Source organism: Sciurus vulgaris (assembly GCF_902686455.1).
Source record: "Sciurus vulgaris genome assembly, chromosome: 1".
Taxonomy (NCBI): domain Eukaryota; kingdom Metazoa; phylum Chordata; class Mammalia; order Rodentia; family Sciuridae; genus Sciurus; species Sciurus vulgaris.
In genome coordinates, this window is record NC_136461.1 from 178233126 (window position 1) to 178246720 (window position 13595).

Sequence of the window (13595 nt, forward strand, 5' to 3'; positions counted from 1 at the left end):
CTTCTTCTGTGAAGTGTCTCTTCATTTCCTTAGCCCATTTGTTGATTGGATTATTTGTATTCTTTGTGTAGAGTTTTTTTTTTTTTCTTTATAGATTCTGGAAATTAGCGCTGTATCTGAAGTACGAGGGGCAAAGATATTTTCCCACTCTGTAGGCTCTCTCTTCACATTACTGATAGTTTCCTTTGCTGAGAGAAAGCTTTTTAGTTTGAATCTATCCCAGTGGTTGATTCTAGCTTTTATTTCTTGTGCTATGGGAGTCCTGTTAAGGAAGTCTGATCCTAAGCCAAAAAGTTGAAGGTTTGGACCTACTTTTTCTTCTATAAGATGCAGGGTCTCTGGTCTGATTCCAAGGTCCCTGATCCATCTTGAGTTGAGTTTTGTGCAGGGTGAGAGATAGGGATTTAGTTTCATTCTGTTGCATATGGATTTCCAGTTTTCCCAGCACCATTTGTTGAAGAGGCTATCTTTTCTCCATTGCATATTTTTGGAACCTTTGTCTAGTATGAGAAAATTGTATTTATTTGGGTTTGCGTCCATGTCCTCTATTCTGTACCATTGATCTACCTGTCTATTTTGGTGCCAATACCATGCTGTTTTTGTTACTATTGCTTTGTAATAGAGTTGAAGATCTGGTATTGCGATACCCCCTGCTTTGCTCTTTCTACTGAGGATTGCTTTAGCTATTCTGGGTTTCTTATTCTTCCAGTGAATTTCATAATTGCTTGCTCTATTTCTGTAAGGTACACCATTGGGATTTTAATTGGAATTGCATTGAATCTGTATAGCACTTTTGGTAGTATGGCCATTTTGACAATATTAATTCTGCCTATCCAAGAACATGGGAGATCTTCCATCTTCTAAGGTTTTCTTTAATTTCTTTCTTTAGTGTTCTGTAGTTCTCATTGTAGAGGTCTTTCACCTCTTTTGTGAGATTGATTCCCAAGTATTTTATTTTTTTCGATGCTATTGTGAATGGGGTAGTTTTCCTAATTTCTCTTTCCAAAGATTCATCATTTATGTATAAAAATGCATTGGATTTATGAGCATTGATCTTATAACCTGCTACTTTACTGAATTCACTTATGAGTTCTAAGAGTTTTCTGGTGGAATTTCCAGGTTCCTCTAAATATATAATCATGTCATCAGTGAACAGGGATAGTTTGAGTTCCTCTTTTCCAATTCATATCCCTTTAATATCTTTGGTTTGTCTAATTGCTCTGGCTAGAGTCTCAAGAACAATATTGAATAGAAGTGGTGAAAGAGGGAATCCCTGTCTTGGTCCAGCTTTTAGGGGGAATGCTTTCAGTTTTTCACCATTTAGAATGATATTGGCCATGGGCTTAGCGTAGATGGCCTTTACAATGTTAAGGAATGTTCCCACTATCCCAATTTTCTCTAGTGTTTAGAGCCTGAAGGGATGCTGTATTTTATCAAATGCTTTTTCTGCATCTATTGAAATAATCATGTGATTCTTCACTTTTAGTCTGTTGATATGGTGAATGACATTTATTGATTTCCGGATGTTGAGCCAACCTTGCATCCCTGGGATAAAACCCACTTAATCGTGGTACACTATCTTTTTAATATATTTTTGTATGCGATTTGCTAAGATTTTGTTGAGAATTTTTGCATCGATGTTCATTAAGGATATTGGTCTGAAATTTTCTTTCCTCGATGTGTCTCTGTCTGGTTTAGGTATCAGGGTGATATTGGCTTCATAGAATGAGTTTGTGAGGGTTCCCTCCTCTTCTATTTTATGGAATACTTTGAGAAGTATTGGAATGAGCTCTTCTTTAAAGGCTTTGTAGAACTCGGCTGAGAACCCATCTGGTCCCGGACTTTTCTTTGTTGGTAGGCTTTTGATGACCTCTTCTATTTCGTTGCTTGAAATTGATTTATTTAAGTTGTGTATGTCCTCCTCATTCAGTTTAGATAATTCATATATCTCTAGAAACTTGTTGATGTCTTCGAAGTTTTCTGTTTTGTTGGAGTATAGATTTTCAAAATAGCTTCTAATTATGTTTTGTATTTCACTCGTGTCTGTTGTGATATTTCCTTGTTCATTCCGAATTTTAGTAATTTGAGTTTTCTCCCTCTTTCTCTTTGTTAGAGTGGCTAAGGGTTTATCAATTTTGTTTATTTTTTCAAAGAACCAACTATTTATTTTGTTAATTTTTCCGATTGTTTCTTTTGTTTCAATTTCATTGATTTTGGCTCTAATTTTAACTATTTCCTGTCTTCTACTACTTTTGGTGTTGGTCTGCTCTTCTTTTTCTAGGGCTTTGAGCTGTAGTATTAAGTCATTTATTTGTTGATTTCTACTTCTTTTGTTGAATGCGCCCCATGAAATAATTCTTCCTCTAAGTACTGCTTTCATAGTGTCCCAGAGATTTTGATATGATGTGTCTTTGTTCTCGTTTACTTCTCAAAAGTTTTTTATTTCCCTCCTGATGTCTTCTGTTATCCATTCATCATATAATAGTGTATTATTTAATCTCCAGGTATTGGAGAAGTTTCTGTTTTTTATTCTGTCATTTATTTCTAATTTCAGTCCATTATGGTCTGATAGAGTACAAGGTCGTATCTCTATCTTCTTGTATTTGCTAACAGTAGCTTTGTGGCATAAAACATGGTCTATTTTAGAGAAGGATCCATGTGCTGCTGAGAAGAAAGTGTATTCGTTCTTTGTTGGATGGTATATTCTATATAAGTCGGTTAAGTCTAAATTGTTGATTGTGTTATTGAGATCTATGGTTTCTTTATTCAATTTTTGTTTGGACGATCTATCCAGCGGTGAGAGAGGTGTGTTAAAATCGCCTAGTATTATTGTGTTGTGGTCTGTTTGATTTCTGGAATTGAGAAGGATTTGTTTGACGTACATTGATGAGCCAATGTTCGGGGCATAGATATTTATGATTGTTATGTCTTGCTGATTTATGCTTCCCTTAAGCAGTATGTAATGTCCTTCTTTATCCCTTCTGACTAGTTTTGGCTTGAAGTCCACATTATCTGAAATGAGGATGGATACTCCAGCTTTTTTGCTGTGTCCGCGTGCATGGTATGTTTTTTCCCATCCTTTCACCTTTAGTCTATGGGTATCTCTTTCTATGAGATGAGTATCTTGCAGGCAGCAAATTGTTGGATTTTTCTTTGTAATCCATTCTGCCAGTCTATGTCTTTTGATGGATGAGTTCAGGCCATTAACAGTCAGGGTTATTATTGTGATATGATTTGTATTCCCAGTCATTTGACTCATTTTTTTTTTTTTATTGTAAACAAATGGGATAAAAGTTGTTTCTCTGTTTGGACATGGAGTAAAGGCATACCATTTGTGTAATCATAAATTTACATAGAGTAATGTTGTTTGATTCATTCTGTTATTTTTTTCCCTTCCCCCCACCCCTCCCACCCCTCTTTACCCTCTATACAGTAGTTCCTTCCTCCATACTTGCCCCCCTCCCTAACCCTAACTCTAACCCTAACACTAACCCTTCCCTCCCCCCCATTATGTGTCATCCTCCACTTATTAGTGATGTCATTCGTCCTTTGGCTTTTTGAGATTGGCTTGTCTCACTTAGCATGATATTCTCCAATTTCATCCATTTGCCTGCAAATGCCATAATTTTATCATTCTTTATGGCTGAGTAATATTCCATTGTATATATATACCACAGTTTCTTTATCCACTCATCAATTGAAGGGCATCTAGGTTGGTTCCACAGTCTGGCTATTGTGAATTGAGCAGCTATGAACATTGATGTGGCTGTATCTCCGTAGTATGCTGATTTTAAGTCCTTTGGGTATAGGCCAAGGAGTGGGATAGCTGGGTCAATGGAGGGTCCATTCCAAGTTTTCTAAGGAATCTCCACACTGCTTTCCAGAGTGGCTGCACTAATTTGCAGCCCCACCAGCAGTGTATGAGTGTACCTTTCTCCCCACATCCTCGCCAACACCTGTTGTTGCTCGTATTCTTGATAATCGCCATTCTAATTGGGGTGAGATGGAATCTTAGGGTGGTTTTGATTTGCATTTCTCTTATTACTAGAGATGTTGAACATTTTTTCATATGTTTATTGATTGCTTGTACATCTTCTTCTGTGAAGTGTCTGTTCATTTCCTTAGCCCATTTGTCGATTGGATTATTTGTACTGTTGGTGTAGAGCTTTTTGAGTTCTTTATAGATTCTGGAGATTAGTGCTCTATCTGAAGTATGATTGGCAAAGATATTCTCCCACTCTGTAGGCTCTTTCTTCGCATTGCTGATAGTTCCTTTGCTGAGAGAAAGCTTTTAGTTTGAATCTATCCCAGTGGTTGATTCTAGCTTTTATTTCTTGTGCTATGGGAGTCCTGTTAAGGAAGTCTGATCCTAGACCAACAAGGTGAAGATTTGGACCTACTTTTTCTTCTATAATCTGCAGGGTCTCTGGTCTGATTCCGAGGTTCTTAATCCATTTTGAGTTTAGTTTCGTGCATGGTGAGAGATATGGGTTTAGTTTCATTCTGTTGCATATGGATTTCCAATTCTCCCAGCACCATTTGTTGAAGAGGCTATCTTTTCTCCATTGCATATTTTTGGCACCTTTGTCTAGTATGAGAAAATTGTATTTATTTGGGTTTGTGTCCGTGTCCTCTCTTCTGTACCATTGATCTACCTTTCTATTTTGGTACCAATACCATGCCGTTTTTGTTACTATTGCTTTGTAGTAGAGTTGAAGATCTGGTATTGCAATACCCCCTGTTTCACTCTTCCTGCTAAGGATTGCTTTAGCTATTCTGGGTTTCTTATTCTTCCAGATGAATTTCATAATTGCTTGCTCTATTTCTGTAAGGTACACCATTGGGATTTTAATTGGAATTGCATTGAATCTGTATAGCACTTTTGGTAGTATGGCCATTTTGACAATATTAATTCTGCCTATCCAAGAACATGGAAGATCTTTCCATCTTCTAAGGTGTTCCTTAATTTCTTTCTTTAGTGTTCTGTAGTTCTCATTGTAGAGGTCTTTCACCTCTTTTGTGAGATTGATTCCCAAGTATTTTATTTTTTTCGATGCTATTGTGAATGGAGTAGTTTTCCTAATTTCTCTCTCTGAAGATTCATCACTTACGTATAAAAATGCGTTGGATTTATGGGCATTGATCTTGTAACCTGCTACTTTACTGAATTCACTTATGAGTTCTAAGAGTTTTCTGGTGGAATTTCCAGGTTCCTCTAAATATATAATCATGTCATCAGTGAACAGGGATAGTTTGAGTTCTTCTTTTCCAATTCGTATCCCTTAATTTCTTTGGTTTGTCTAATTGCTCTGGCCAGAGTCTCAAGAACGATGTTGAATAGAAGTGGTGAAAGAGGGCATCCCTGCCTTGTTCCAGTTTTTAGGGGAATGCTTTCAGTTTTTTCACCATTTAGAATGATATTAGCCATGGGCTTAGCATAAATGGCCTTTACAATTGTTAAGGAATGTTCCCACTATCCCTATTTTTTCTAGTGTTTTGAGCATGAAGGGGTGCTGTATTTATCAAATGCTTTTTCTGCATCTATTGAAATAATCATGTGATTCTTGACTTTAAGTCTATTAATATGGTGAATTACGTTTATTGATTTCCTGATGTTGAACCAACCTTGCATCCCTGGGATGAAACCCACTTGATCATGGTGCACTATCTTTTTAATATATTTTTGTATGCGATTTGCTAAAATTTTGTTGAGAATTTTTGCGTCGATGTTCATTAAGGATATTGGTCTGAAATTTTCTTTCCTTGATGAGTCTCTGTCTGGTTTAGGTATCAGTGTGATATTGGCTTCATAGAATGAGTTTGTGAGGGTTCCCTCCTCTTCTATTTTATGGAATACTTTGAGAAGTATTGGAATGAGCTCTTCTTTAAAGGTTTTGTAGAACTCGGCTGAGAACCCATCTGGTCCCGGACTTTTCTTTGTTGGTAGGCTTTTGATGACTTCTTCTATTTCAGTACTTGAAATTGGTCTATTTAAATTGTTTATGTCCTCCTCATTCAGTTTAGGCAATTCATATGTCTCTAGAAACCTGTTGATGTCTTTGAAATTTTCTATTTTGTTGGAGTATAGATTTTCAAAATAGCTTCTAATTATGTTTTGTATTTCCATCCTGTCTGTTGTGATATTTCCTTGTTCATTCCGAATTTTAGTGATTTGGGTTTCTCTCGTCTTCTCTTTGTTAGTGTGGCTAAAGGTTTATCAATTTTGTTTATTTTTTCGAAGAACCAACTATTTATTTTGTCAATTTTTTGTATTGTTTCTTTTGTTTCAATTTCATTGATTTCAGCTCTGAGTTTAACTATTTCCTGTCTTCTACTACTTTTGGTGCTGTTCTGTTCTTCTTTTTCTAAGGCTTTGAGCTGTAGTGTTAGGTTGTTTATTTGTTGAGTTTTACTTCTTTTTTTAAATGCGCTCCATGAAATAAATTTCCCTCTAAGTACTGCTTTCATAGTGTCCCAGAGATTTTGATATGATGTTTCTTTGTTCTCATTTACCTCTAAGAATTTTTTAATTTCTTTCCTAATATCTTCTGTTATCCATTCATCATATAATAGCATATTGTTTAATTTCCAGATGTTGGAATAGTTTCTGTGTTTTACTCTTTCATTTATTTCTAACTTCAATCCATTATGATCTGATAGAATACATGGTAGTGTCTCTATCTTCTTGTATTTGCTAACATTAGCTTTGTGGCATAATATATGGTCTATTTTAGAGAAGGATCCATGTGCTGCTGAGAAGAAAGTGTATTCACTCTTGGTTGGATGGTATATTCTATAAATGTCCGTTAAGTCTAAATTATTGATTGTGTTATTGAGATCTATGGTTTCTTTGTTCAATTATTGTCTGGAAAATCTGTCCAGTGGTGAGAGCGGCGTGTTAAAATCACCTAGTATTATTGTGTTGTGGTCTATTTGGTTTCTGAAATTGAGAAGGATTTGTTTGACATACATAGATGAGCCACTGTTTGGGGCATAGATGTTTATGATTGTTATATCTTGCTGATTTATGCTTCCCTTAAGCAGTATGAAATGACCTTCTTTATCCCTTCTGACTAACTTTGGCTTGAAGTCCACATTATTGGAAATGAGGATGGATACTCCAGCTTTTTTGCTGAGTCCATGTGCATGGTATGTTTTTCCCCATCCTTTCACCTTTAGTCTATGGGTATCTTTTTCTATGAGGTGAGTCTCTTGCAGGCAACATATTGTTGGATCTTTCTTTTTAATCCAGTCTGCCAGTCTATGTCTTTTGATTGATGAATTCAGGCCATTAACATTCAGGGTTATTATAGAGAAATGATTTGATTTCCCGGTCATTTGGTTCATTTTTAAAATTTTGTTTATTTATTTGTTTGACACAACTTGTTTCCTCCTTTATTTGACAATTCCTTTAGGATAACTCCTCCCTTTGCTGATTTGCGTCTTTGTTTTTCATCTCTTCCTCATGGAATATTTTGTTGAGAATGTTCTGTAATGCTGGCTTTCTTTTTGTAAATTCTTTTAGCTTTTGTTTATCATGGAAGGATTTTATTTCATCGTCAAATTTGAAGGTAAGTTTTGCTGGGTATAAGATTCTTGGTTGGCATCCATTTTCTTTCAGGGCTTGAAAAATGTTGTTCCAGGACCTTCTAGCTTTTAGGGTCTGGATTGAAAAATCTGCTGATATGCGTATTGGTTTCCCCCCTGAATGTAATTTGGTTCTTTTCTCTCACAGCCTTTAAAATTCTGTCTTTATTTTGTATGTTAGGTATTTTCATTATAATGTGCCTTGGTGTGGGTCTGTTGTAATTTTGTGTATTTGGAGTCCTGTAAGCCTCTTGAACTTGATTTTCCATTTCATTCTTCAGATTTGGGAAATTTTCTGATATTATTTCATTGAATAGGTTGTTCATTCCTTTGGCTTGTTTCTCTAGACCTTCCTCAATCCCAATAATTCTTAAATTTGGCCTTTTCATGATATCCCATAGTTCTTGTAGATTCTGTTCATGATTTCTTACCATCTTCTCTGTTTGTTCAACTTTGTTTTCAAGGTTAAATATTTTGTCTTCAATGTCTGAGGTTCTGTCTTCCAGGTGTTCTATCCTATTGGATATGCTTTCTATGGAGTTCTTAATTTGGTTTATTGTTTCCTTCATGTCAAGGATTTCTGTTTGGTTTTTTTTCAATATCTCTAACTCTTTATTGAAATGATCTTTTGCTTCATGTATTTGCTCTTTTAACTGTCGATTGGTGTGATCATTCAATGCTTGCATTTGCTCTTTCATCTCATCGTTTGCTTCTGTGATCATTTTAATTATGTACATTCTGAACTCCTTTTCTGTCATTTCTTCTGCCATGCTGTCATTGGGTTTTATTGATGTAACATCTAGATTTGTTTGCAGCATTTTCTTTCCTTGTTTTCTCATATTGTTCAGGTATCAGAGGACCGCTGAGATATTGCAGATTTCCTCTATTGACTTACAATGTCCCTGAAGATTTCTATATATATCCCCCCTTAGCCTTCAGTAGGCTGAAGTCTTGGAGGACGTTGATAATGCGGTGCTCCACAAGGAAGCTGCCTCTCTAGGAGTGGTGGCCTTCAGGTGGGGTATAATCCCTGCTAGTGGGCAGAGGTGCCTCCACTTGTTGACCAATGGTCATCCAAAGGGGACCTAGGCTGCGGGCTGAGGCAAGGCCTGTTTGGGCCTGAGTCTCTGGTTTTACCGTCCTTGTGGGGGAACCTCACCCGCTAGGGAAGACTCACCCGGTGGGGAGGTCTCGCTGGTCAGTTCCCTCCTAGAGGTTCCCCTCAATTTACAGCTACCGCCTGGGCTGGGCTGCCTTCCTCTGCAAAGTTCCCAGGGGCCCGGCCCTACCTCCTGGGCCTGGGAGCCTCACCCTTCGCAGATGAATCTCCTTAGGCTGCCCCTCCTCAGAGAATTTGCCCACAGGCCTGGAACCTTCGCTCCGCCCTAAGCCTGTCTCTGTGCGGCTCTTCCACCCAGGAGCCTCCTAGATCCTGGGACCCTGCTCAGCACCTAATCGCCTGGCTGTGTGGCCCCTCCTCTGAGCAGCCACCTGGGGCCCCGAACAATCGCTCTGAGTCCCAGAGACCCGCCACAGGCCTCTTCCTCCAGACAGCCGCCCAGTATGCCGGTGCGGTCACTAGGAGTCCAAGAAACTCACTTCGTGCCTCCTCCTCCCACCAACCACCCGTAGCCCGGGGCAATCAATCACTCCGAGTCGAAGTGACCCTCCCCGTTCCTCCTCCTTCTCCAGATAACCCCCCGGGTGTTCAGGAGCAGTCGCTCTGAGTGGCTCTGAATCCACGTGACCCGCAGCACTGGTCCTCTGGGCAACCGCCCGGAGCTCTGGTACGGCCACTCAAGACCAAGCGACCCACCACGCTTCTCCTCCAGGGAGCCCCCCTGTGTTCAGGAGCTGTCACTTTAAGTCCAAACAACTCACCACTCGCCTTCTCCTCTGAGCAGCCACCTGGAGCGCTAATGCAGTCACTGCGAGTCCACACGACCCTCTGCGCTCCTCCTCCTCCTCCTCCTACTCCTCCGGGCAGGCCCTGGGGTTCAGAAGTGGTCTGAGTCCAAACAGCTCGCCACACAGCCCCTCCTCTGGCAACCGCCTGAAGCTCTGGTGTAATCACCCGAATCCAAGCGGCCGCGCTCCTCTTCCTCCTCCTCGTCCTCAGGGCAGGCCCCGGGGTTCAGAAGCGTCATTCTGAGTCCAAACAGCTCGCCGCGTGGCTTCTCCTCTGGCAACCGCCTGCAGCTCTGGTGCAGTCACTCCGAATCCAAGTGGCCACGTTCCTCCTCCTCCTCCTCAGGGCAGGCCCCGGTGTTCTGAGTCCACACAGCTCTCCTCGCCACTCCTCCCCTGGGCAGCCGCCAGAGCCCAAGTGGTGGCTCCAAGTCCTCATTTTTGTTTTTTGACATCATTTGGTTTCCCCTTTATTTGGCTATTCCTTTAGGCTAGTTCCTCCCGTTGCTGATTTGCATCGTTGTTTTTCATCTCTTCCTCATGGAATATTTTGCTGAGAATGTTCTGTAATGCTGGCTTTCTTTTTGTAAATTCCTTTAGCTTTTGTTTATCATGGAAGGATCTTATTTCATCATCAAATCTGAAAGTAAGTTTTGCTGGGTATAAGATTCTTGGTTGGCATCCATTTTCTTTCAGGGCTTGGTAAATGTTGTCCCAGGCCCTTCTAGCTTTTAGGGTCTGGATTGAAAAATCTGCTGATATTCTTATTCGTTTCCCTCTGAATGTAATTTGATTCTTTTCTCTCATGGCCTTTACAATTCTGTCTTTATTTTGTATGTTAGGTATTTTCATAATAATGTGACTTGGTGTGGGTCTGTTGTAATTTTGTATATTTGGAGTCCTATAAGCCTCTTGTACGTGGTTTTCCATTTCATTCATCAGATTTGTGAAATTTTCTGATATTATTTCATTGAATAGATTGTTCATTCCTTTGGTTTGTTTCTCTCAGCCTTCCTCAATCCCAATAATTCTTAAATTTGGCCTTTTCATGATATCCCATAATTCTTGTAGATTCTGTTCATGATTTCTTACCATCTTTTCTGTTTGGCCAACTTTGTTTTCAAGATTAAATATTTTATCTTCAATATCTGAGGTTCTGTCTTCCAGGTGTTCTATCCTATTGGTTATGCTTTCTATGGAGTTTTTAACTTGGTTTATTGTTTCCATCATTTCAAGGATTTCTGTTTGTTTTTTTTTTCAATATCTCTAACTCTTTATTGAAATGATCTCTTGATTCCCGTATTCGCTCCTTTAACTGTTGATTGGTGTGATCATTTAATGCCTGCATTTGCTCTTTCATCTCCTCCTTCAATGCCTGCATTTGCTCTTTCATCTCCTCGTTTGCTTCCCTGATTGTTTTAACTATGTACATTCTGAACTCCCTTTCTGACATTTCTTCTGTTGTGCTGTCATTGGGTTTTATTGATATAGTATCTAGGTTTGTTTGGGACATTTTCTTCCCTTGTTTTCTCATATTGGTCAGATGTCAGTGGGACTTTGTGATATTGCAGAATTCCTCTATTGGGTTATAGTGTCCCTGTAGATTTCCAGTGTATCACCTTCCTGCCTTCAGTAGCCTGAAGTCTTGGAGTAACTTGATAATGCAGTGCTTCTGAAGAAAGCTGCCCCTAACCCACTACTGGTTCCAGGACTTGGAGCTGGCTCTGTGTAGAAAGGCTCTCACTGTGTGGTCTTCTCTGGGAAGCTAGCCTTCACTGGGTAGGGGAGACTCACCCCAAGGCTCTATTTTAGTCCGAGTCTCTCAGTGCCTCCCCTTCTTGAATCCTGGGTTCTGGAGCGACTGGAGATGCGGTCACCCTCTAGTCCGCCATCTTGGATAGCCTCATGGAAAAAGCCTGCGGCTGGGGGGGCCAGGGGGCAGGTCCACCTGGAGAGGTCTCTGGCTGCCTTGCCCTGGTCCCAGAGGCTGCTTGCGGGCCGGAGGTCACCGCTGGCTTGGGGACTTGTGGCTGGCTCTGTGTGGAAAGTATCTCACTGGGCAGTCTGCTCCGAGAAGCTAGCCTGGAAAGGCACTTCCCGCCAGAGGGGGCTGGGCTGCCGGCTGCTTGGGGAAATCCCTGGCTGCCCTGTCCTGGTCCCTGAAGCAACCTGTGGGCAGGAACTCGCCGCCCTGGTTCAGGGAATTGAAGCTTGGCTCTGTGCAGAAAGGCTCTCACTGGGGGGCCTGCTCCGAGATGCTGGAGAAGCTGGCCCTGTGGCAGGAGCCCACCACCGGAGTGCGCAGGGCTGCCTGGGGAGGACTCTAGCTGCTCTGCCTTACTCTACTAAGCCACCCGAATCCAAGCCTGCTGCCCAGGCAGCTCTTCACCGGGTGGGGGAGACTCACCCTGATGCTCTATTTTAGTCTGAGTCTCTCAATGCCTCCCCTTCTTGAATCCTGGGTTCTGGAGTGACTGGAGATGCAGTCACCCTCTAGTCCGCCATCTTGGATCGCCTGGTGCTGAGTATTGAACCACGTGCCTCACACATAATAGGCGAGCACTCTACCACTGAGCCAGAACCCCAGCCAAGTTTTTAGTTCAGTTACTGCTAACAGACAGTTTAGCCAAGGCATTTCTCTCTCTTGTTTCAATTTTTTTCTTCACAGAAAAACATTAGTTATTATTTGCTATCCTTACTATATTCCAGATACTTTTAATGTATTATCATTTAATTCTAACAAAAACCCCACGACGCAAGCCCTGAAGCTATTGCAGTTTTGTAAATGAGAAAACCAAGGAACAGAGAGGCTAAGTAACTTCTCCCCAGTTCTGGAAGCAGGATTTGAACAGAGACTCTTTCTCATGTTCTCTTTTAGAACATGGTTTTGATGGATACTTTCCCAGCTCTGAGATGTGATCCTAGACCCAAGGAGGTAACATTTGCCCCCCAACCCCCGCAGGCATTCAAGCTCCCTTCCCATCTGACCAGCCTATTTCCCCACCCTGTTCCTCATACTCCGCCTGCCTGAACCCTCCCCTGATCAAACACCTCTCTGTACCTGTCCTGCAGGAGTCACCTGCATTCTCTATCATACTCTCTTCCCTGGACTTTTCCATTTGCAAAACTTGCCCTGACCCTCCCTGACCTTCCCTCCCAGTCCACTTCCTTCTGACCTCCAGGGCCTTACCAAGTCCTACTACTCAGGACACAGTGGGAGGAGTGTGGTGGAAGTCATGTGAGTGGGCTCTTGTCCTGGCTTTTTCACAGATTCTGTGTGGAAACTTGGATCTGTTATTAAACCTCTCTGGACCTCAATAGTCTTTTATCTGAAAATCAGTGGAGTTGGATTCAATTTGAAGCTTTCAAATTTCTTTGTAAATTATTATTCTTTTGAGCAGAAGGTCCCTTTTTCTAATCCTGGAGTACCAATTCCCAAACCAGCCAAGATAAGCAGCCCTTGCTTGAAGTGGAGGTAGGTGACCTCAAACCATCCTTCCCTCCTCCTTCAGAGTGGCAGTTTCTGAGGTGCATCTGAAAAACAAAGTAGGAAGACACTAGAGTAGAACTTCCAGGTTTTTATTTCGTTCTTTCCATCTCTAAAAGCAAATGAGTGAAAACTTCTCAATCACCCTAATTTACTGTAACAGTTCCTTCGTACGTCCTGTGGTTTTATGACATGCCATACCTGGGTAATGGTTTTACCTTGGTTTTCAACTAGATCCTAACTTCCTGATGAACAGGGGTTATATATTTCACTACTTGTTAATCTACTACAGCCATCAGTACAGTCACAGTCCCTCAATAAATGCACAGCATGACACCTTCTATAGATCCATATCATGAAACCCTTCCTAGGTATGTGTAGAATGAACAGATGAAAGACCCAGGCCAGAAAGCCTTTCTAAGGCTAGTCCACGTAGGGCCTCAAGAGACTCAGGCCATGTAACGGCTTATTTGTAACATGACATAAGTTGTCTTTGAAGTAAGCCCAACGTTCTTCCTGATATTTCTGGGCCCCAGGATGCACATAAATAAGTTTCCCTGTAATGTCACAGGTCCCCGCCTTCATCCCTCCATGCATAGCCTCCGTGATTTTT